Raw genomic sequence first — 20,941 nt, 5'->3', positions numbered from 1 at the left:
CCCACTTCCTGAGATGAGAAGTCGCAGCAATGTTCTGCATACAGCTTGCAACAGTTCTGGAAGGCAGTAACTGTCCTGCTTACTTTAAAGGAGTATTAACTTCAAAAATTGAATGGTGACCATTTAAATGCCAGCATTAACTGTTGCATAGCTGAATATTTTAGTTGGAACAGCCAACAAGCATGTGTATCCCACAGCCATAAACCGCTACTCCATGTCTTCCCAATGCAAAAAGCTCAAACCATCCTCTGCCCAACTGTCAAAGACTCCAGCTTCCCTTTAGACAACTTCTACAATGCAGTCTTATTGCCAGAATACATATCTGTGGTACACTGAAAACAGAGAACATAGGCCCAAATCAAATTTAGTATCAACCTACTACTATAGTTATAGCACTGATTGCATTAATAATTTAATTTCATAATTCCAAGATATGCCTGATGCTGAGAAGGTGATAGACTTCCAGGTGCATTGTGCGCTTGATGCCGATATCCCACAATCCGAAGGCATCTTTACAGAGAGCCTCTGAGTGTGCACCCCTCTTGCCTGGTGGTGTAGAACACTGAAACCAACACCATCGACACTTTGTCTGACAGGTTCAGAAGACTACAATGACTAAATGGACTGCTTGGAGTTTTCTGACATTAATGTGCAAAGTCATTTGCTACAGGAACCACGCACCCTTAGTCTGGAGATCAGTGAGATGTGCCACGCAGCCACGGTCTGAGGTATCTGATATCGATCGAGTGATGGGGCTGTTAAAAGGAAATCCTTCTAGGACCTCCCTGGGGCCAGTCCACCATTGCAACAAGGTGAGTATCAGCAGCAGGATGGTCATGACCTTTTCCAGGTGATCTCTGGACTGTTAATAGATCACCGCCAGCCGCTGCTGTAAAGGCCGCATCCAAAAGCAGACAAGGTGGATGACGTGTACATACTGGCTGTGTTCAGGGGGAACACAGTGATTCGCATAATGAGTTTCACTAAGGTTTGGAACCAATCCTGCAGCAGAAACAACCGTGAGCAAGTGGAACTGGTCCTACTTTGAGCAGGGTTTGGACTTAATGACGTTCTGAGGTCTCTTCCACGCCTATGAATCTATGAATTGCATGCAAGTCCTATGAACTCTATCTCCTGTACCAGGATTAATGTTGACTTTTTGTCGTTTACTGGTAGCCCCAGGTATTGGCATATCAACCGCAGTACCATGACATCCTTTTGGACTTGGGAGCCAAAGCAGCCTTTGACAAGCCCATCATCAAGGTACAGGTAGAGCTGGATACCAGGTGCTGTAAGTGGCTACCACTTTCACTCAGTAACACCCGGGTACTGTTGACAGGCTGAAGGGAGGACCTCAAACAGATAGTGGTCAAATCCCACCATAAATTGTATTAAGCATTTGTGACCTTGAAATATCACTATGTGAAAATATACATCCTTCAAGTCCAGGGTGGCATACCAGTCTCCTGGATTCAGGGAGTGAATGAGGGAGTCCAGAGAGATCAGGTGGAACTTCAATTTCTTAAAGTATTCGTTGAAGTCACGCAGGTCCAAGATGGGTTGTAGACCACGCTTGGCCTTTGGGAATTAAAAGTACAGGGAATAAAAGCCCTTGTTCATGTCCTGGTATGGAACCTTTTCCACCTCACCCAGCTGCAGCAGCCTTTTATGCTCTGTGCAAGGGGGCTCTTGTGAGAGAGGTCCTTGAAGATGAACAAGGAAGGGGTCAGGAGGGGAGGCAGAAACATATAACCCTATGCCACTGTACTGAAGACCCAGCAGTCCGAAGTTATAATGGTCCATGCAGGAAAGACAAAAGTAAAAAGGTGGGGGAAAACCAGGGCAGATCCTGGGTCGAGCCCAGCAGACTGCCCCGGGCACACCCTCAAATGCGCAGCTGGCCCCCTGCTTATTGTGAGCTGAGCCTGATTGGGCAGATGGTGGAAGTGGGTGGCTCTGACAGTGCTTGTAACCTGGCTTTTCTTGTGGGATGGCTCCTGCTAAGGCTGGCTCCCTTGGCCCTGTGACTCTTGCGGTTTGAAGTGCTTATAGGCTGGACTGGGGACAGACAGCCCTAGAGTCCTCAGGGTAACGTGGGAGCCCTTTAGCTCATGAAGCTGCTTGTCTACATTGCAAACAGGAAGGTCCTGCATTGACTGCTGAGCCTCAGTCAACAGGCCAGAGAGGAGCAGGCAGGATGTCTGACATGGACACGGCTGAGGCCATGGTGCGAGCTGCAGTCTATTACATCCGATGCAGCCTGGAGGACTGCTCTAGCCACAGCTGTGCTTTCCTTGAGGACAGTCTGGAATTCCTTCCAGGACCCTTCACGAAGCAAAGCCTCAAACACAGCCATGGTCTGACACACATACAATTCTCGTGGCCAAAGAGCACTGTGTGATTGCTCACTCGGCTGAAGGCTGGAAGATGAGTAATTTTTTTTCCCAAATAAATCCCCTCTACTTGAGTCTTTATTTTTGGGTGTAGCCACAGTTTGCCCCGCCTGTCCCTGTCACTAAACAACTTTAAGAGAAGACGACAGGTGGTGATGGTTGGGGACTCCCTCCTAAGAGGGATGGAGTCATCCATCTGCTGTCCACAACTGGAATCCAGAGGAGTTTTCTGCTTACCAGGAGCTGGCTACCTAACATAGCAGACACCAACTGAGGTGTGATAACAGGGTGTGACAGAGAGATTTCTAAAAATCATCAAACTTGTGGATTATTACCCCTTCCTAATTCTTCATGTAGGAACCAATGACGCAGCCAAGATGAACCTTGAGCAGATCACTGCAGATTGTTTAACTCTGTGAAGAAAGATCAAGGAATATGGAATGCAAGTTGTGTTCTCGTCCATCCTCCCTGTTGAAGGAAACGGTCCAGGTAGAGCTCGTTGAATTGCAGAAGTAAATGCATGGTTGAATATGTGGTGTCGGAGAGAGGGCTTTGGTTTCTTCAACTGTGGGATTCTATTTGTGGAACAAGGATTGCTAGGAAGAGATGGGATCCACCTAACAGAGAGAAAAGAGCATCTTCGTGGGCAGGCTTGCAAACCTAGTGAGCAGGCTTTAAACTAGGTTCATTGGGGGGGCGGTGACACAAGCCCTGAGGTAAGTAGGGAAGGAACAAAAAAGGAGGCCTCCTGATTGAAAAGGAGAAGGTGGGCCAATCAACTAATTATCTAAGGTGTTCGTGCACACATACAAGAAGCCTGGGAAACAAACAGGAAGAATCAGAGGCCCTGGCACAGTGGAAGAAGTATGAGGGGATTAGAATAACGGGGACTTGGTGGGACGATTCGCATAACTGGAGCAAGGTCATGGAAGGTTATAAACTCTTTAGGAAGGGCAGATGGGAAAAAAGGAGGAGGAGCTGCGCTCTATGTGAGGGACCAGTATGATTGCTCAGAGCTCCAGCAGCTGGAGGTAAAAAAGCCAGTTGAGAGTCTTTGGGTTAAGCTTCGAAGTGGAAGCAGCAGAGGTGATGTTGTGGTTGGTGCCTGCTATAGGCCACCAGATCAGGGAGATGAGGTAGACGAACATTTCTTCAGACAACTAAGAGAAGCTTCCAGATCACAGGCTCTGGTTCTCATGGGAGACTTCAATCACTCTGACATTTGTTGGGAGACCAATACAGCAGCACACAGACAACCCAGGAAGTTTTTGGAGAATGTTGGGGATAACTTGTTGGTGCAAGGGCTGAAGGAACCGACCAGGGTCCATGCACAACCTGACCTGCTGCTCATAAGCAGGGAATAACTAGTAGGAGAAACAGAAGTGGGTAGCAACTTGGGCTGCAGCTACCATGAGAATGCAGATTTTTGGATCCTGATAAAAGGAAGTAATGTGGGCAGTAAATATAGACTCCTATTTCAGAAGAGCAGAATTTGGCTCCCTGAGAGAACGGATGGGCAGGATCCCCTGGGAAACAGATATGAAGGGGAAAGGAGTTCAGCAGAACTGGCAGTATTTTAAAGAAGTGTTATTGAAGGCACAGGAACAAACCATCCCGACGCTCAGTAAGAAAAGCAAACATGGTAGGCATGTTAACAATAGGAGGGTGGTCAGAGAGGGTGTGGAATCGTTACGGGATGAGGGAGGTAACCAAGCGACAGATGATGCAGCAAAAGCTGAAGTACTCAATGCTTTTTCTGCCTCGGTCTTCACAGACAAGATCAGTTCTTAACCTATAGCACTAGGCAATGCAGCATGGCAAGGAAGTTGGCAGCCCTTGGTGGGGAAAGAACAGATTAAGAGCTACTTATAAAAGCTAGTGGTACAAAAATCCATTTAACGCATCCAAGTGTACTGAGTAAATTGGCAGATGTTATTGCACAGCCTTTGGCCATTACCTTTGAAAACTCGTGGAAATCAGGAGAGATTCCAGGTGATTGGAAAAAGGCACATGTAGGTGCCCATCTTTATAAAAGGAAAGGAGGATTATCTAGGGAATTGAAGACCAGTCAGCCTTACTTCAGTCCCCAGAAAAATCATGGAGGGGATCCTCAAAGAATCCATTTTGAAGCACTTGGAAGAGGGGAAAGGGATCAGAATGAATTCACCAAGGCAAGTCATGCCTGGCCAATCTGATTAGCTTCTATGATGAGGTAACTAGCTCTGTGGACATGGGGAAGTCAATGGATGCGATATACCTTGACTTTAGCAAAGCTTTTGATACACTTTCCCACCATATTCTAGGCCATAAATTAAGGAAGTCTGGATTGGACAAATGGACTGTAAGGTGGATAGAAAGCTGGCTAGATGGTTTGGCCCAAAGGATAGCTCAATATCTGGTTGGTTTCAAGTGGGGTGCCCCAGGGACTGGCTTTGGGCCTCTATTGTTCAATATCTTTATTAAGGACTTGGATGAGGGGATGGATGGCACCCTCATCAAATTTGCAGATGACACTAAGCTAAGGGGACAGGTAGATACACTGGAGGGTAGCAATAGGTTCCACAGTGACCTAGATAAATTGGAGGATTGGGCCAAAAGTAATTTGATCAAGTTCAACAACAACAAGTACAGAGTCCTGCACTTGGGATGGAAGAATCCCAAGCATTGTTATAGGCTGAGGACCAACTCGTTTAGTAGGAGTACAGCAGAAAAGGACCTGGGGATTATAGACGATGAGAGGCTGGACATAAATCAGTGTGCCCTTCTAGCCAAGAAGGCCAATAGCATATTGGGGTGCATTATGAGGAGCATTTCCAGCAGATCTAGAGAAGTTACTATTCCCTAACTCTTTGGCACTGGGGAGGCCACATCTGATGTGTTGTGTCCAGTTTTGGGCTCCCCAGTACAGAGAGGATGTGGATGCATTGGAGCAGGTCCAGCAAAGGGCAAGAAAAATGATTAGGGGGCTGGAGCACATAACCTATGAGGAGAGGCTGAGGGATCTGCGCTTATTTAGTCTGCAGAAGAGAAGAGTGAGAGGCAATTTAATAGTAGCCTTCAGCTTCCTGAAGGGAGTCTCTAAAGAGGATGGAGAGAGACTGTTTTTAGTAGTGACTGGTGGCAGAACAAGGAGTTATAGAGGGGTAGGTGTAGGCTGGATATTAGGAAAGACCATTCACCAGGAGAGTGGTGAAGCACTGGAATGCGTTGCCTACAGAGGTGGTGGAATCTTTGTCCCTAAAGGTTTTTAAATTCTGACTTGACTAAGTCCTGGCTGGGATGACTTAGTTAGGGCTGACCTTGCTTTAGGCAGGGGGCTGGATTAGATGACCTCCTGAGGTCCTTTCCAGCCCTAGGATTCTATGATATGAGTAAGTACTCTAAGAAGAATGACTCTTCTTGGAGGGAGAATGTGAGTAGGGAGGCTCTTGGAGCAAGGAGGAACATGACTGGCTGACCTGTGCCACATCCACTGGTATGGTAGGGGATGGACCCAGCCTGGAAGTGTAATGAGAGAGATATTCAGTGGAGATAAGTAAGTTTACCACACACTTAAAGACAAATCTTTTACACAGAAAATCCTGTTAGGAATTTGCTTGCAAAGGCTGACGCGTGGAATTGCTGGAGGATTAATGTACAACGTATGCCTGACATCAGTGAGTTGGTGTGTCTATTAAGGAGAAAAGGTGTTGAATGGAATTCTCAGACTGCTAGGAATTTTAAGCAGAATGGAACCATTATAATTATCGAATTTCCTATTCCACCTAACACAGGGCAGAGAAAAAATGGTTACTGACCTTCTGCATCTGTTGTTTTTCAAGGCGTGTTGCTCATGTTAGTTGCATGGGATGTGCACTGCTGACACCAATGCCCGAGATGTGCAGACATATGAAGACCAATCCTCAGGAGAATGCCCGCTGCTAGGAGACCTGCGGAGCAGATGTCGGTGGCCAGCCAGCTCACAGCAGACTTGTGAGTGGCTGTAGGACTGATGCCGATTGGCTGAAGAGTGAGGCTGTGAAGCAGTGTTGGACTGCCAGCCCCTGGGCTGTTCATGGATATGCTGTGAAGAGTCCCAAGTTGGGGAACAGTACTGGTGTAGTGAACAGTGATGTGCCAGGGACCTGTCCATCAAACGACACTCGGACTGCAGGGAGTACCAGTCCTGAACATACCAGGAGATACATTCCTCAGGAGATCTGCACTGAAGTCCCAGGGAGCCACGCCTGATGCTCCCTACAGCCTTAGGCCCCGCCAGGGACTGGGCAGGGCTGAAGGCTATGTGATGTTTTAGACAGTCCATCTGAGATGGAACAGTGCCTTTCTGGCGGCCAGGGCAGCGTCATAGCCAGCCTTCCTTTACGGCACAAGCCCGTGACTATCAGGGTGGGCGACGCTGGCATCAACATTCTATCCGGGGGGCATCTGCAAGACCTCCGGCATCGACCACACTCAGAGCTGTTTGATGCTCCTCTGAGAAGAAACCAGGGAGAAAGAGGGGGAGCAGCATTCCAAAGGGGCCCAAGATGCCTGTTGTACTGCAGCAGGAGAGTCCACCCACTTCAACGTCCTACAACTATCCGTCTTGGCTAGGCCTGCAGGGAGACCGGGAACACTGCTGGGAGGTCATGCTCATGGGCTGGGTCCTGATGCCATGTCCAAGTATTCACAGATCCCACTCAGAGAGCCCTGAGACAAAGGTGCCTCACTTCTTTGGTACAAGGCTTGAAAGACTTTCAAATGGGGCACTTACCATTGATGAATGCTTCTTACAAGTTACACAGTCACAGGGGGATTGCTAACTGGCATGGACAGGTTGTACTGCAAAATTGCTTGAAGCCCAGGGAATGCCCCAACCCAACTCTATGCCCCATGGGACCTACACTAACTACTTAGACTAGCAAACTCACAACAGAAACTATTTACAGGGAAAACAAAGTCCACCCTGACAAATGTGCAATGGCTAATTGTAATGGAGTGGGGGGAGTGCATGTGTGAGTCAGGCTGGATGTCCGAGGCAAGCAGAGCAGCTCCCAGGGGCTAAGGATGACCCTGGGGCTACAACTGGCAGGTAACACCTCTGCCTGAACAAAGAGCAGGGAGGAGCTGAGCTGGGTTTCGAATCGGGGTCGGCAGTTAGAGCCTAGGAAAAGGGAGAGCTGGAAGGCAGCCAGCCTGAGGAGGGGGAAAGCTACACCCCAGAGGGGCACCCCTCGGGGTCTTCCCCCCAGAACAGGTTGGAAGGACTGTCTCTGGCTGCTGTGCTGTCGCTTCTGTGAGGAACTGGGCTTTTGTTGTCTAATAAACCTTCTGTTGTACCTGCTGAGTGAGAGTCACTCCTGCCAGCGGACGGGGCGCAGTGCAGGGGAACCCCTGAACCCCATCACACTAATGCAGAGATGACGAGATTCCAAGCAATGTCACTAGTGGCAAGAAGGGTGGAGAGGTCCAGAGGTGGCCTATATAGTGCAGCATGTGCGTGCCACTCGAGGGGGCACCTGAGCCAGCTCCCCTATGGACACTGCTAAGGGAAAACACATGAGCACATGCACGTACATCGAATGGACATGAGCACTCACTTGAAGAAGAATAATGGCACTTTCTGTTCTGCTCAGTAATCCTCTTCCTCTTGCCACAAGTGGTCCTTTCATTCAGAGGACACAGGCCCATCTTCAAAGATGGGGACCTCCCCAAGTGGCCCTCTTTGCTACTGGGAAGAACAGAAATTGCCCTCAGTTTTGTTTGCTATATATGACCCAGCAGCTTGAGGCAAATATGACTTGTCATGAGTGGGTAGCCCTTGACATTGGATGTCAGGTCCAACATGGTCTGGAATCGGGCCTCCAGCAGGATGGCCCTGGCTCAGGTTGAGTCAAATAAATTCTATTCTCTAAGCTGGGACAAGAGTTTCTACTACAGGTTGAACTTCTCTCATCTGGCACCCATGGGACCTGAGCAGTGCCAGATGAGAGAATTTGCCGGAGCATGGAAAGTCAATATTGTCTAGCACATTACCAACACATCCACGGCTTACTGGGTTCTTAGAAGATGTTTAGGGTTAAATGACAGCTAAATAACAGCACAGAACATTGGGAACCAGGACTGGGGGCTGGAAACAAACTTTATGGAACTGTAACAGAGAGGAAGCCGTGCTAGTCTATACACTATCAAAACAAAAAGCAGTCAAGTAGCACTTTAAAGACTAGCAAAATAGTTTATTAGGTGAGCTTTCATGGGACAAACCCACTTCTTCAGACCATAGCCAGACCAGAACAGACTCAATATTTAAGGCACAGAGAACCAAAAACAGTGAGCAAAGAGGACAAATCAGAAAAAGATAACCAAGGTGAGCAAATCAAAGAGTGGAGAGGTGGGGGGGAAGGTCAAGAATTAGACTGAGCCAAGTATGCAGACGAGCCCCTATAGTGACTCAGAAAGTTCCCATCACGATTTAAACCATGTGTTAATGTGCCGAATTTGAATATAAAAGCCAGCTTGGCTGTTTCTCTTTCCAGAACGGTGCGAAAATTCCTTTTCAGCAACACACATACCTTTAGGTCATTGACAGAATGTCCCATTCCATTAAAATGTTGACTAAGTGGTTTGTGGATCTGGAGTGTTTTGATGTCTGTATTGTGCCATTGACCCTTTGTCTAAGGGAGTTAGAAGTCTGTCCAATATACAAAGCATCTGGGCATTGTTGGCACATGATGGCATATATGGTGTTAGTAGAGGAGCACGAGAAAGTGCCCGTGATTCTGTGAGTAATCTGGTTAGGTCCAGTGATGGTATTTCCAGAGAAGATATGTGGACAAAGCTGGCAGCGGGCTTTGTTGCAGTGTGAGGTTCCAGGACTGGTATTCCTGGGGTATAGACTGTGGCTGTTAGTGAGGATCCTCATGAGGTTGGGAGGTTGTCTGTAGGAGAGAACAGGCCTGTCACCTGGGGCCTTCTGGAGTGTGGCATCCTGATTAAGGATAGGTTGTAGGTCTTTAATAAGTCGTTGCAGTGGTCTGAGTTGGGGGCGGTAGGTGATGACCAGTGGTGTTCTGTTCTTGGCTTTTTTGGGCCGATCTTGGAGTAGCTGGTCTCTGGGTATTCGTCTGGCCCTGTCGATTTGTTGTTTTACTTCTCCTGGTGGGTAATCAGGTTTATGAATATTTGGTAAAGTTCTTGTAGCTTTTGGTCTCTGTCAGTTGGATCAGAGCAAATGCGATTGTACCTAAGAGCTCTAGTCACGTGTGCAGGATGGAAACTAGAAGCGTGTAGATAAGTTACAGCGATCAGTAGGTTTCTGGTACAGTGTGGTACTGATCAGGCCATCCTTGGTTAGTACTGTAGTGTCCAGGAAGTGTCTCTCTTGCATGTTGTAATCGAGGCATAAGTTGATGGTGGGGTGTAGATTGTTAAAGTCTCTGTGGAATTCTTCTAGAGCCTCTGTACCATGGGTCCAAATCATAAAGATGTCATCAATGTATCTCAAGTAGAGGAGTGGTAATAGGGGACGAGAGCTGAGGAATCGTTGTTCCAGGTCAGCCATAAATATATTAGCATATTGTGGGGCCATGCGGGTGCCCATAGCAGTTCCACTAATCTGGAGGTATAAATTGTCCCCAAAACGGAAATGATTGTGTGTGAGAACAAAGTTACAGAGGTCAGACACCAGATTGGCTCTGGTGGCATCAGGGATGGTATTCCTGATTGCTTGTAATCCGTCTTTATGTGCAATATTAGTGTCCAGAGCCTCTACATCCATTGTGGCAAGGATGGTGTTATCAGCATGTAGAGGCTCTGGACACTAATATTGCACATAAAGACGGATTACAAGCAATCAGGAATACCATCCCTGATGCCACCAGAGCCAATCTGGTGTCTGACCTCTGTAACTTTGTTCTCACACACAATCATTTCCGTTTTGGGGACAATTTATACCTCCAGATTAGTGGAACTGCTATGGGCACCCGCATGGCCCCACAATATGCTAATATATTTATGGCTGACCTGGAACAACGATTCCTCAGCTCTCGTCCCCTATTACCACTCCTCTACTTGAGATACATTGATGACATCTTTATGATTTGGACCCATGGTACAGAGGCTCTAGAAGAATTCCACAGAGACTTTAACAATCTACACCCCACCATCAACTTATGCCTCGATTACAACATGCAAGAGAGACACTTCCTGGACACTACAGTACTAACCAAGGATGGCCTGATCAGTACCACACTGTACCAGAAACCTACTGATCGCTGTAACTTATCTACACGCTTCTAGTTTCCATCCTGCACACGTGACTAGAGCTCTTAGGTACAATCGCATTTGCTCTGATCCAACTGACAGAGACCAAAAGCTACAAGAACTTTACCAAATATTCATAAACCTGATTACCCACCAGGAGAAGTAAAACAACAAATCGACAGGGCCAGACGAATACCCAGAGACCAGCTACTCCAAGATCGGCCCAAAAAAGCCAAGAACAGAACACCACTGGTCATCACCTACCGCCCCCAACTCAGACCACTGCAACGAATTATTAAAGACCTACAACCTATCCTTAATCAGGATGCCACACTCCAGAAGGCCCCAGGTGACAGGCCTGTTCTCTCCTACAGACAACCTCCCAACCTCATGAGGATCCTCACTAACAGCCACAGTCTATACCCCAGGAATACCAGTCCTGGAACCTCACACTGCAACAAAGCCCGCTGCCAGCTTTGTCCACATATCTTCTCTGGAAATACCATCACTGGACCTAACCAGATTACTCACAGAATCACGGGCACTTTCTCGTGCTCCTCTACTAACACCATATATGCCATCATGGGCCAACAATGCCCAGATGCTTTGTATATTGGACAGACTTCTAACTCCCTTAGACAAAGGGCCAATGGGCACAAAACAGACATCAAAACACTCCAGATCCACAAACCAGTTACTCAACATTTTAATGGAATGGGGCATTCTGTCAACGACCTAAAGGTATGTGTGTTACTGAAGAAGAATTATCGCACCGTTCTGGAAAGGGAAACAGCTGAGCTGGCTTTTATATTCAAATTCGGCACATTAACACATGGTTTAAATCGTGATGGGAACTTTCTGAGTCACTGTAGGGGCTCATCTGCATACTTGGCTCAATCTAATTCTTGACCTTCCCCCCAACCCCTCCACTCTCTGATTTGCTCACCTTGGTTATCTTTTTCTGATTTGTCCTCTTTGCTCACTGTTTTTGGTTCTCTGTGCCTTAAATATTGAGTCTGTTCTGGTCTGGCTATGGTCTGAAGAAGTGGGTCTGTCCCATGAAAGCTCACCTAATAAACTATTTTGCTAGTCTTTAAAGTGCAACTTGACTGCTTTTTGTTTTTATGGAACTATGGGAAACTTGGCCACACCTATTATAAGTGGTCGTCCAGCTAACTAAAATCATGCAGGATTACAGATGTTGCTGGACAAGAGAGATCCAGATTAGCGAAGTTCAACCTGTACTGCCATACACTTCATGAGAACCCCAGAGGGTTGCCAGAGGCCAAAAGGAAGAGTAATGGATTGGCAGCCAGTGAACAGTGAAGGGAAAAGGTTGATGCTGGGGGAGTGCTTTTCACTGCTGCCAAAGTGCTTGGTTCTGAATCAGAGTGGCCTGGTTCTTAGGTTGGTCTGTGCTTCTGTGAGGATAGTTTTCAGCCTAATGTTTGTCTCTGTTGCATGGTCCAGCTCAGATCCTTCATGCGAGTCCTCCCCAGGCTCTTCAAGCAGCTAGAGTATGGGTCACTCATTGGCATAGGAGTCCCACAGGAGGCACAAGGCTTGATGCCCAGACCCTGGGGTGAAGGAATCCCTCAGTGACTGCAAATATCTATTTACACTAACTCTATACACCGAAGCATAACTAAGAACCAAGGGAGAGTCCAAAAGCCACTAGGAAGCAGCTCTGCTGGAGCAGGATGGTTTCAGCAACCATCACAGGCAACAAGAAGGAATTAAGAAGGTACGTGGCCACCTATGCCCTTATACCAGCAAATAACCCTACGTTTCTAGAGAATACTAGAGCAGGCCCATGGACACTACCCGGGAAAAATCTCCGGCAACTGTGGGCATGGTGTACACATGCCTAGCATGGAACGAACATAAGCAACACGGTAAGAACTCCACCTAGCAATTCCTGCCTTGAGCTCAATTTCCAGTTGCGCTAAGGAGTATTCAGTATGGAACTGGATATGCTTCTATTTGCTAGAAATCATGAGGTGGTTTGCTGCACATGCCCCTCTTTGAGCTCACTAACTTTCAGCTGAGCAGCAGCACAGTCATTGAAACAAGTCAGGGTCCCCTGTACCCCCCCACCCCTTCTGCTTGCTGCTGTCTACCCGCCACATCTATGTAACTCTGCCCCTGCTTTGGGCAGATGAAATCTAACACAGCCCTGTTCAAACCAGGCCTGAGCGCCTAAGGTATAAAGTGTGGCTAGAAACTCAAAGTGTGTGCTTAACTGTGCCAGACTCACCACATGTACAAAATGTTCTACTCAGCTACACAGGGATTAGGAATATTTAGCTCAAGAGTGTCCCATTTTCTAAAAACTTAAAATTTTACAAGATAGGAATAATTGCTTCCTTATTTTAATCAATGTTTGGGTGAGTTCCACATGCCTTGGATGTTACTGACAGGGCTGATAGTTTACGTTGTGGCTCCTCAGTTGGCAACTTTTATGTTTTTCTATTTATGAAAATAAAACAGTTAAACAAAAGCCAGCCTTGAGGGAGGTCCAACATTACCACAGATTCTCAGCTTTGCTCTGCAGATGGCTTTCGCATTCACACCATTAACGGCAATACTCAAGTGCCCGAACAGACACTAAGACTTACACATCACTCTCCCAGGGCCTTTCAGGCTTCACAGGCTTTCATTGTCCCTCGTGTCACATCTGGGGAGGTGATGTGCACTGTGACCGTCCCAGTTCTAGAGTGCGTCTACATCACCAGCTGGATTGAGATGCAGCAATCAATCCAGCAGGGGTTTATTTATCAAGTCCAGTGTAAATGTGATAAACTGCCTGCTGGGGCTCTGATTCTTGTACTCCTCCAAAGCAAGACATGCAATAGGATTTGATGGGATGGTGTCTCCTGTTGACACGCTCAGTGAAAACACCACAGTAAGTAAATCTAAGCACATTGATTTCAGGTGAAGTTGTGTAAGTTAAATCTATCTCTCCTGGTAGTGCAGATCAGCCCTTAGGCTCCCTCACATGGTGCAAAGCTTTTCAAGATAGAAGTTCCCTCAGCACCTTATTTCTGCCTATGCTCATGTGCACAGCTCTCTCCCTCCAGGCAACAGATCTCAAAACAGTGACCCTTGAACCAGGCAGAGAAGCACCTAGGGCTCAAGCGCCTGCAGGGCTCATGCTGTAGGTGTGCTAAGAACATGTCTAGCAGCTCAGTGTAGGATCACCAACCTGCCAGGATTGGTCTGGAGTCTCCAGGAATTAATCTCTAGTTAAAAGATTCTGTCGTATGATGAAGTCACCCAACAAGAACTGGCGAGCCTAGATCAGATCCTATTCAGAGTCAAAAGGGAGAGTGTCTGCCTTGTAACTTGTCCCCCAGGAGTTACAGCATCAAATGCAGGAGACCAGTTCAATTCTACCCTTGGGTGGGGAGGCAGGATTTGTATCAGTCTCCCCTCTTAGGCAAATGCTCCACCCACCAAGCTCTGGGATGTTCTGCTGCGGGGTGCCCTCACTCTCTCCCTTTGAAGCTGCTCTATTGAGAACACTTCAATAGAGATGGGAGCAGGGAGCTGGCCCCTGGCTCTCCCACCCCAAGGAGGGTGATACACCCACTGGACTATAGAGTCCTCTTTTCTTTCTCTGGACCAGTGACCATATAAAAACCACTTCCACCCTCATCCTCCCTCTAACGCTCCCCCACACCATACACCCCAAAGCTGCCTGCCTACAGACAGCAGGTTCCCAGCCGTGGGTCACAAACTGAAACTGGAGCTTTTCTGCAGCCAGGACTTTGCTGCTCGTCTGTGAGCAGCAGGGTTTAGGACACTCCTGTCTTGTCAGGATATTCCATTGACTAACTTAGACAGCTCCCTTCTTCTTTACTGGCTTTTGTGAATCACCTTCTAAGGCACGTCTCCCTCTCCATTCACCATATGCTGAACCGAGGTGACTAACTTGGCTTTGAGGGTCCCAGTGTTGGGATCCCTTTGGTCCCAAAGTTAGGCATTGCAAAGCCTAAGTCCCTCTGGGTATGTGTACACAGCACTTAGACACTTGTGAGTGGCCCATGCCAGCAGATTCCAGGGTTGTTTAATCAAGGTGCAGCTGTTCAGACTTTGAATGGAGGACGGGCTCTAGGGTCCCTGAAAGGTAGAAGTGTCCCAGAGTGCTCAGGCTGAAGCCCAAGTGACTATATCACAAATGGACAGCCCCTTAGCTGATCCCCATGAGCGGAAGTCAGCTGGCACAGGCCAGCTGCAGGTGTCTGACTGCACCATAGACATACCTTTAGTGGATCTGGGCCTCAGAGCCATAGTGACTTGCCCTAAGTGGCTAGTGATAAAGCTGGGAACAAATCCCAAGGTCCTAACTTCCATTTCCCCCATTCCAACCGCTAGACCACAATAGTGCCATGCTCCTGCCATACACATGAGAAAAGCTGAACTGTGGAACTGGGTATGTGCTGAAGCTAAGAGCCAAGAGAACAGCTATTCTACACAGCAGGCCCTGTCCACTTTGTAATTCATCAAGTTTAAGACCCTGCATGCCACTGCCAACACCTCAAGCTATCTAGTCTCTTTGGACAATGCCATTAACTGCTCAGTTCCTGCTGCTCAGATTATTCCCACAGAGACAAGCAGGCGTGATTCAGAATGAACTCCAGCAACACATCTCAGGAACCACAGTTACAAGAGGTAAGCAACTGTCTCATCTTCTTTGAATGCTTCCTTGTGTCCATTCCGATGTGTGACTCTGAAGCATGTTCCTCATGGAAGGGTTGGCGTCACTTGGCTACTGCATGCAAGACTGCTCTGCCAAAGGCACCGTCGTCCCTGGCATGCTGGGTGACAGTGTAGTGCGACACAAAGGTGTGGACTGACAACTGTGTTGCTGGTGTGCAGAGGTCTTGGACTGGCACATGAATGAGGCAGGCCAAGAAAGAAAGGTTACTCACCGTAGTAACAGTGGTTCTTCGAGATGTGTCCCCGTGGGTGCTCCACATTAGGTGTCGGGCTTGCCCGGCGCCGCAGATCGGATCTTCCAAGCAGTTTCTGCCGGACCGCGCATGCGCCGGTGCGCGCCACTCCCCCGCGCGCTTCCGGCCACATGCGCGATCCGGTCCCCGCCAGTTCCTTGACCAACCGCCTCGGATGCTCCTGCAAAACACTAAACAGAGATCCGGAGCGGGGAGGATGGGCGGGTAGTGGAGCACCCACGGGGACACATCTCGAAGAACCACCGTTACTACGGTGAGTAACCTTTCTTTCTTCTTCGAGTGTCCCCGTGGGTGCTCCACATTAGGTGACTACCCAGCAGTAACCCAAGATAGGAGGTGGGTAATCGGATTATGTGCAGCTTGTCCCCGAGAGGACCGCTGCCGAGAGACAGGTATCCTCTTGGAATACCCTGTGAAGGGCGTAATGTTTGGCGAAGGTGTCACAGGATGACCAGGTCGCCACTCTGCAAATGTCTTTTAGCGCAACGCCCTTGAAAAAGGGCTGTTGATGCTGCCACCGCCCTAGTGGAATGAGCCCTGGGCATGGCCAGGAAAGGAGTCTGTTTGAGTTTGTAGCACATTTTTATGCAAGATACGATGTGCTTCGAGATTCTCTGCGAAGAGAGACATTCTCCTTTTGATTTGGGAGCGATAGAGACTAGGAGTCTATTCGTTCTCTGGAAGGACTTGGTCCTGTCTATATAGAAAGCTAGCGCCTCCTCACGTCCAGGAGGTGTAGGCGCGCCTCTTTGTTAGAGTTATGAGGCTTTGGATAAAACGAGGGTAAACAATAGGTTCGTTAGTATGCAACTCAGAAAGAAACTTTAGGAACAAAGGCTGGATGCAGCCGTATGGTTACCACCTCCTTGGAAAAAACAGCGCAGGGTGGCGTTGCCATAACTGCCGCAAGCTCGCTCACCCTGCGAGCTGACGTGATTGCGAGAAGAAAGGTCGTCTTTATCATAAGGAGGCAGAGGGAAACCGTGGCCAAAGGCTCGAACGGTGGTCCCCTTTTCGCATTAAGCACCAGGTCCAAGTTCCACGAAAGTGGAAGCGGTTTCCGAGGGGGGTATAGGTTTACCAGCCCTTTAAGGAACCTGGTAACCATGGGATGGGCGAACACCATGTGTCCTGTCTCTCCGTGTCTGAATGCCAAAAAGGCGGCAAGGTGGACCTTAAACGAGGATAGCGAGAGTCCTCCTCTCTTGAGGTCCAGTAAATACTCTAATATCACAGCCATAGGCACCGAAAAGGGGGGCTAGCTGTTTGGTAGAACACCATGCCGTAAAGCGAGTCCATTTCTGCTTGTAGGTCTTCCTGGTGGAAGTCCTCCTGCTACTTTCTAGGACTTGCTGCACTTCCTCCGTACGTGTGCTCTCTAGGGAGCTGAGCCATGGATTAACCACGTTTGTAGTCGCAGGCCTTGGGGGTGCGGATGCACCATGGACCCCTGGGCTTGCGTGAGCAGATCCGGCGCCACCGGAAGGGGCATCGGTGGCCGGTCCGACATGCGCAGGAGTAGGGGGAACCATTGCTGTCGATCCCACGTTGGGACTATCGGGATCATTCAGGCTCCTTCCCTCCTGGCTTTCTGCAACACTTTGTGGATGAGCACTGTGGGAGGGAAAGCGTAAAGCAGGGGGCCCCTCCATGAGATCGCGAAGGCGTCCCTCAGGGACCCCCGTCCCAGTCCTGCCCTGGAGCAGAATCGTGGGCACTTCTTGTTGTGCTGAGTAGCAAACAGGTCTATCTGGGGAAAAACCCCATGCATGAAAAATCGGTTGCAGCAGATCGGGACGGATCTGTCACTCGTGCATGAGTGCGAAACGCGTGCTCAGCTGGTCTGCCTTCACATTGTGAGCGCCTGGGAAGCACGAGGCTTTCAAGGTTATATTGTTGGCGATGCAGCAGTTTCACGACCGGACTGCTTCTGCACATAAGGCACGGGACCGAGCTCCTCCTTGCCGATTTATATAAAACATGGTGGAGGTATTGTCTATACTGATCCTGACTACTTTGCCTTTTATATGGTCTCGAAAGTGTCTGCAGACGTTGAACACTGCTCTAAGCTCCAGTATATTTGTGGGCAGTGACTGCTCCATGGAGGACCACAGCCCTTGCGTCACCTCTTCGCCCATGTGTGCTCCCCACCCTATGAGGGAGGCATCTGTAGTAAGAAAAACCAATCTGTGTGGTTGGTGGAAGGGTACCCCTGTTAGCAGGTTCTCGGGGTTTACCCACCATTGCAGGGATTTGCGCACCTCTGTTGTGGGCGACGCCACCCTGTGAACAGTGTGTGCTGCCGGGTTGTATACGCTCGCCAGCCAGTGCTGCATGCTGCGCATGTGTAACCTGGCGTTCTGTTCTACGAACGTCGCTGCTGCCATGTGGCCCCGCAGCTGTAAGCACGTCAGAACTGGCACCGTAGGGCTGAAGGTGAAGACTTGCACGAGGGAGCCGACGGCCCGAAAGCGAGTCTCTGGTAGATACGCCCTCGCTGTAATAGAATTTATGCGTGCCCCTATGAACTCTATGTCCTGTGTGGGGTCTATCTTTGATTTTGTCAGATTGATAACCAGGCCGAGCGAAGAGAACGTGCCTGCTGTGACGCGTATCATGCGAAGTACCTCCTCCTTCGAGGCCCCTTTGAGTAGGCAGTCATCCGGATACTGGAATATAAATACCCCGTCTGTGCAGGTAGGCTGACACCACTGCCAAGGTCTTGGTGAAGACTCTGGGGGCCGAGGAGAGGCCAAACGGTAGGACGTTGTATTGAAAATGTTCTTTGCCTACCATGAAAAACCAGAGGAATCGTAGGTGAGCCGGATGAATAGTTATGTGAAAATACGCGTCTTATAAGTCGAGGGCTGCGAACCAATCTCCATCGTCTAGTGCCGTAAGGATGGAGGCGATTGTGATCATCCGAAAGCGTTGCTTGCGCAGGTACCGGTTGAGGCCTCGAAAAACTAAGATGGACCTCCCGCCTCCTGTCTTTTTCCCCATGAGGAAGTACCTCGAGTAGAACCCTCTCCCTTGCAGTTGCTCCGGCACTCTTTCCACTGCCCCTATGAGCATGAGATGGTCTACCTCCTGCTTGAGCCTCGCTACGTGGGAGGCCTCCTGGAGGTGGGGCTGGGTGGAGGTCATGGCGGTGGGAGCGACTGGAAGGGGATGGCGTACCCCGTGGCTATGATCTCCAGCACCCATTTGTCTGTGGTGATCCTTTGCCACTGGTTATAGAATGGTCGGAGGCGATGGTGGAATAACCGCTTCGGATGACCTTGCGATGGTAGTGATGGCGCAGCCCTGGATCTGTGTGTCAAACTTGTGGCCTTTGGCCCTGCCCCGAGGACGCACGGCTGTGTTGGGAACGACGCCTGGGAGTTCTGTACTGCTGGTGCTGTTGATGTCGCCCTTGCTCGTAACCCCTGTGGTACTGGGGACGCTGTTGCTGGTACTGGTACCATCTGTGTTGAGGGTAGTACTTTTCTTTCTGTATGGAGGAGTATAAATCCCCAGGGTCCTAAGTGTGGCTCTTAAATCTTTACCGGAATGAAGGACCGAGTCAGTTAATTCAGCAAACAGCTTCTGCGAGTCGAAGGGAAGATCGACTATCTCTGTCTGCAGGCCCTTGGTATACCCGGAGTCTGGAGCCAGGACTCCCTTAGCATCACCACTGCCGTAGCTGTGGAGCGTGCTGCTGTGTCCGCAACATCCAGGGCGATCTGAACTCCCGTCCTCGAGGCCGCGTAGCCTTCTTGCATGATGGCCTTGAGCACTGGTTTCTTGCCCTCTGGAAGCGAGTCCATGAGGGAGGTTAACCTAATGTGGTTGTCGAAATTATGGTTCGCTAGATGCGCTGCGTAATTTGCCATTCGCAACAGTAGAGTGGAGGAGGAGTAGACCTTTCTGCCCAACAGCTCTAGCTTTTTGGCATGTTTGTCTTGTTCCCCCACATTGCGACGACTCCACCACCAAGGAATTTGGTTGTGGGTGGCTGAACAGGAACTCCGTGCCCTTTGTCGGCACGAAGTTTTTTTTTGTTTTTTTTTTCCGCTCTCTTGTGGACAGGCGGAATAGCCGCAGGAGTCTGCCATATCATAGTGGCAGACTCCAAGATTGCGTCATCAAGCGGTATTGCTATTTTGGAGGAGGCCGGAGGTCTCAGATTTTTGAGGAGCTTATGGTGTTTCTCTTGCACCTTAGCTGTCTGGATGCCTTGCGTGAAGGCCACCCTCGTAAAACAGCTCTTGGAACTGTTTGAGATCGTCCGGAGGATGGACGTCCCCTGGGGCCGTAGCCTCATCCGGGGAGGAGAGCGAGGAACCGCTGGGGTACGTCTCTCTGGACCCTTCCGGTTCCTGCTGGTGATGGTACACCCTCTCACTAGAGGTTTGCGAGGGAAAATCTCGGGGTTCCATAACCAGTCCCCCCTGAGATGCTTGAGTCTCTGTCCCCGGTCGCAATTGCCCTCGGGGGTATGAGATCGTTTGTGGGGATCTTTCCCTAGTAGATAGCCGATGGGGTCTATGCCCCGCGTGGTAGGGGCGACCATGGCAGTATAGGCACTGCTCTTGGGAAGGTGACCTAGACCACTCCCTTGGTGCTTACCCTCTGCGTCTGGGGGAGGGCTGGAGAGAGCAATTTTGCATAATAGTCCAGCGGTTCAAACCCCAGGAAGGGTGAAGGTGGTCCCAGCCAGGGTGAGGCTGGTTGCAAAAAATGGAGAAGGGGGCTCCGGGTAGGCTAGGGGGGACCCCTGCCTTCTGGTTGGAGTCTGCAACATAAGCGGAGGGCTGTGAGAAAGCAACTCCACAGCCCTGTGCGGAGAGGGGCTGCAATGCCTCCTCTTGTGTGCAGCCTTCCCCCTCCCTTGAGGAGGTAACTCCGCCCCCTGACGTACAGGGGATCCCGGCCCCGTCCGCACCGAGCTCGGCACGCTTGAGGGCGGTGCCGCACGTGCGGTGTTCTCCGGTGCCTGCAGGCTGCGTGCCTGCGCGCTCTGCACCGCCGGTTCCCCGGGGGTCGGTGCCGCTGCCTGCGGTGCCGCCGGTACCGGCGCTTGTTTAGCCGCCGCCCTGCCTGCGGTGCGGGGTGGCTGGCTGATTATTGGAGGCTGAGCCGCTTCCACGTGGCTCTCCGTGCCGCCGCCGATCAGCTGTTGCTGCGGCTGGGGGCTGCTCGCTCCTCCCGTCCCGCTCGCTATTGTTGCCGGCAGGGATCGGGCTGGGGAGACTTTCCTCCGTTTCTGCGCTGATGGGGTGAGGGAGGCAGCTTTCCTTTTATGGGCCCCGGAGGGTCCCTCCTGCTGCGGCCGCTCCGGCACGTCTG

At 49.8% G+C, this 20,941-nt stretch overlaps 1 protein-coding gene across 8 annotated transcripts in view; it reads right to left on the bottom strand.

The window, feature by feature from the left end:
• Positions 1-20,941, bottom strand: part of SCMH1 (Scm polycomb group protein homolog 1) — a 148,695-nt gene that overhangs the window by 34,572 nt on the left and 93,182 nt on the right. The gene's annotated exons all lie outside the window — the stretch shown is intronic.

This window comes from Carettochelys insculpta, chromosome 24 (genome assembly GCF_033958435.1).
Source record: "Carettochelys insculpta isolate YL-2023 chromosome 24, ASM3395843v1, whole genome shotgun sequence".
Classification (NCBI taxonomy): Eukaryota; Metazoa; Chordata; order Testudines; family Carettochelyidae; genus Carettochelys; species Carettochelys insculpta.
Note: the sequence above shows the minus strand (reverse complement) of the source record. Positions and strands in the feature narration are given on the sequence as shown.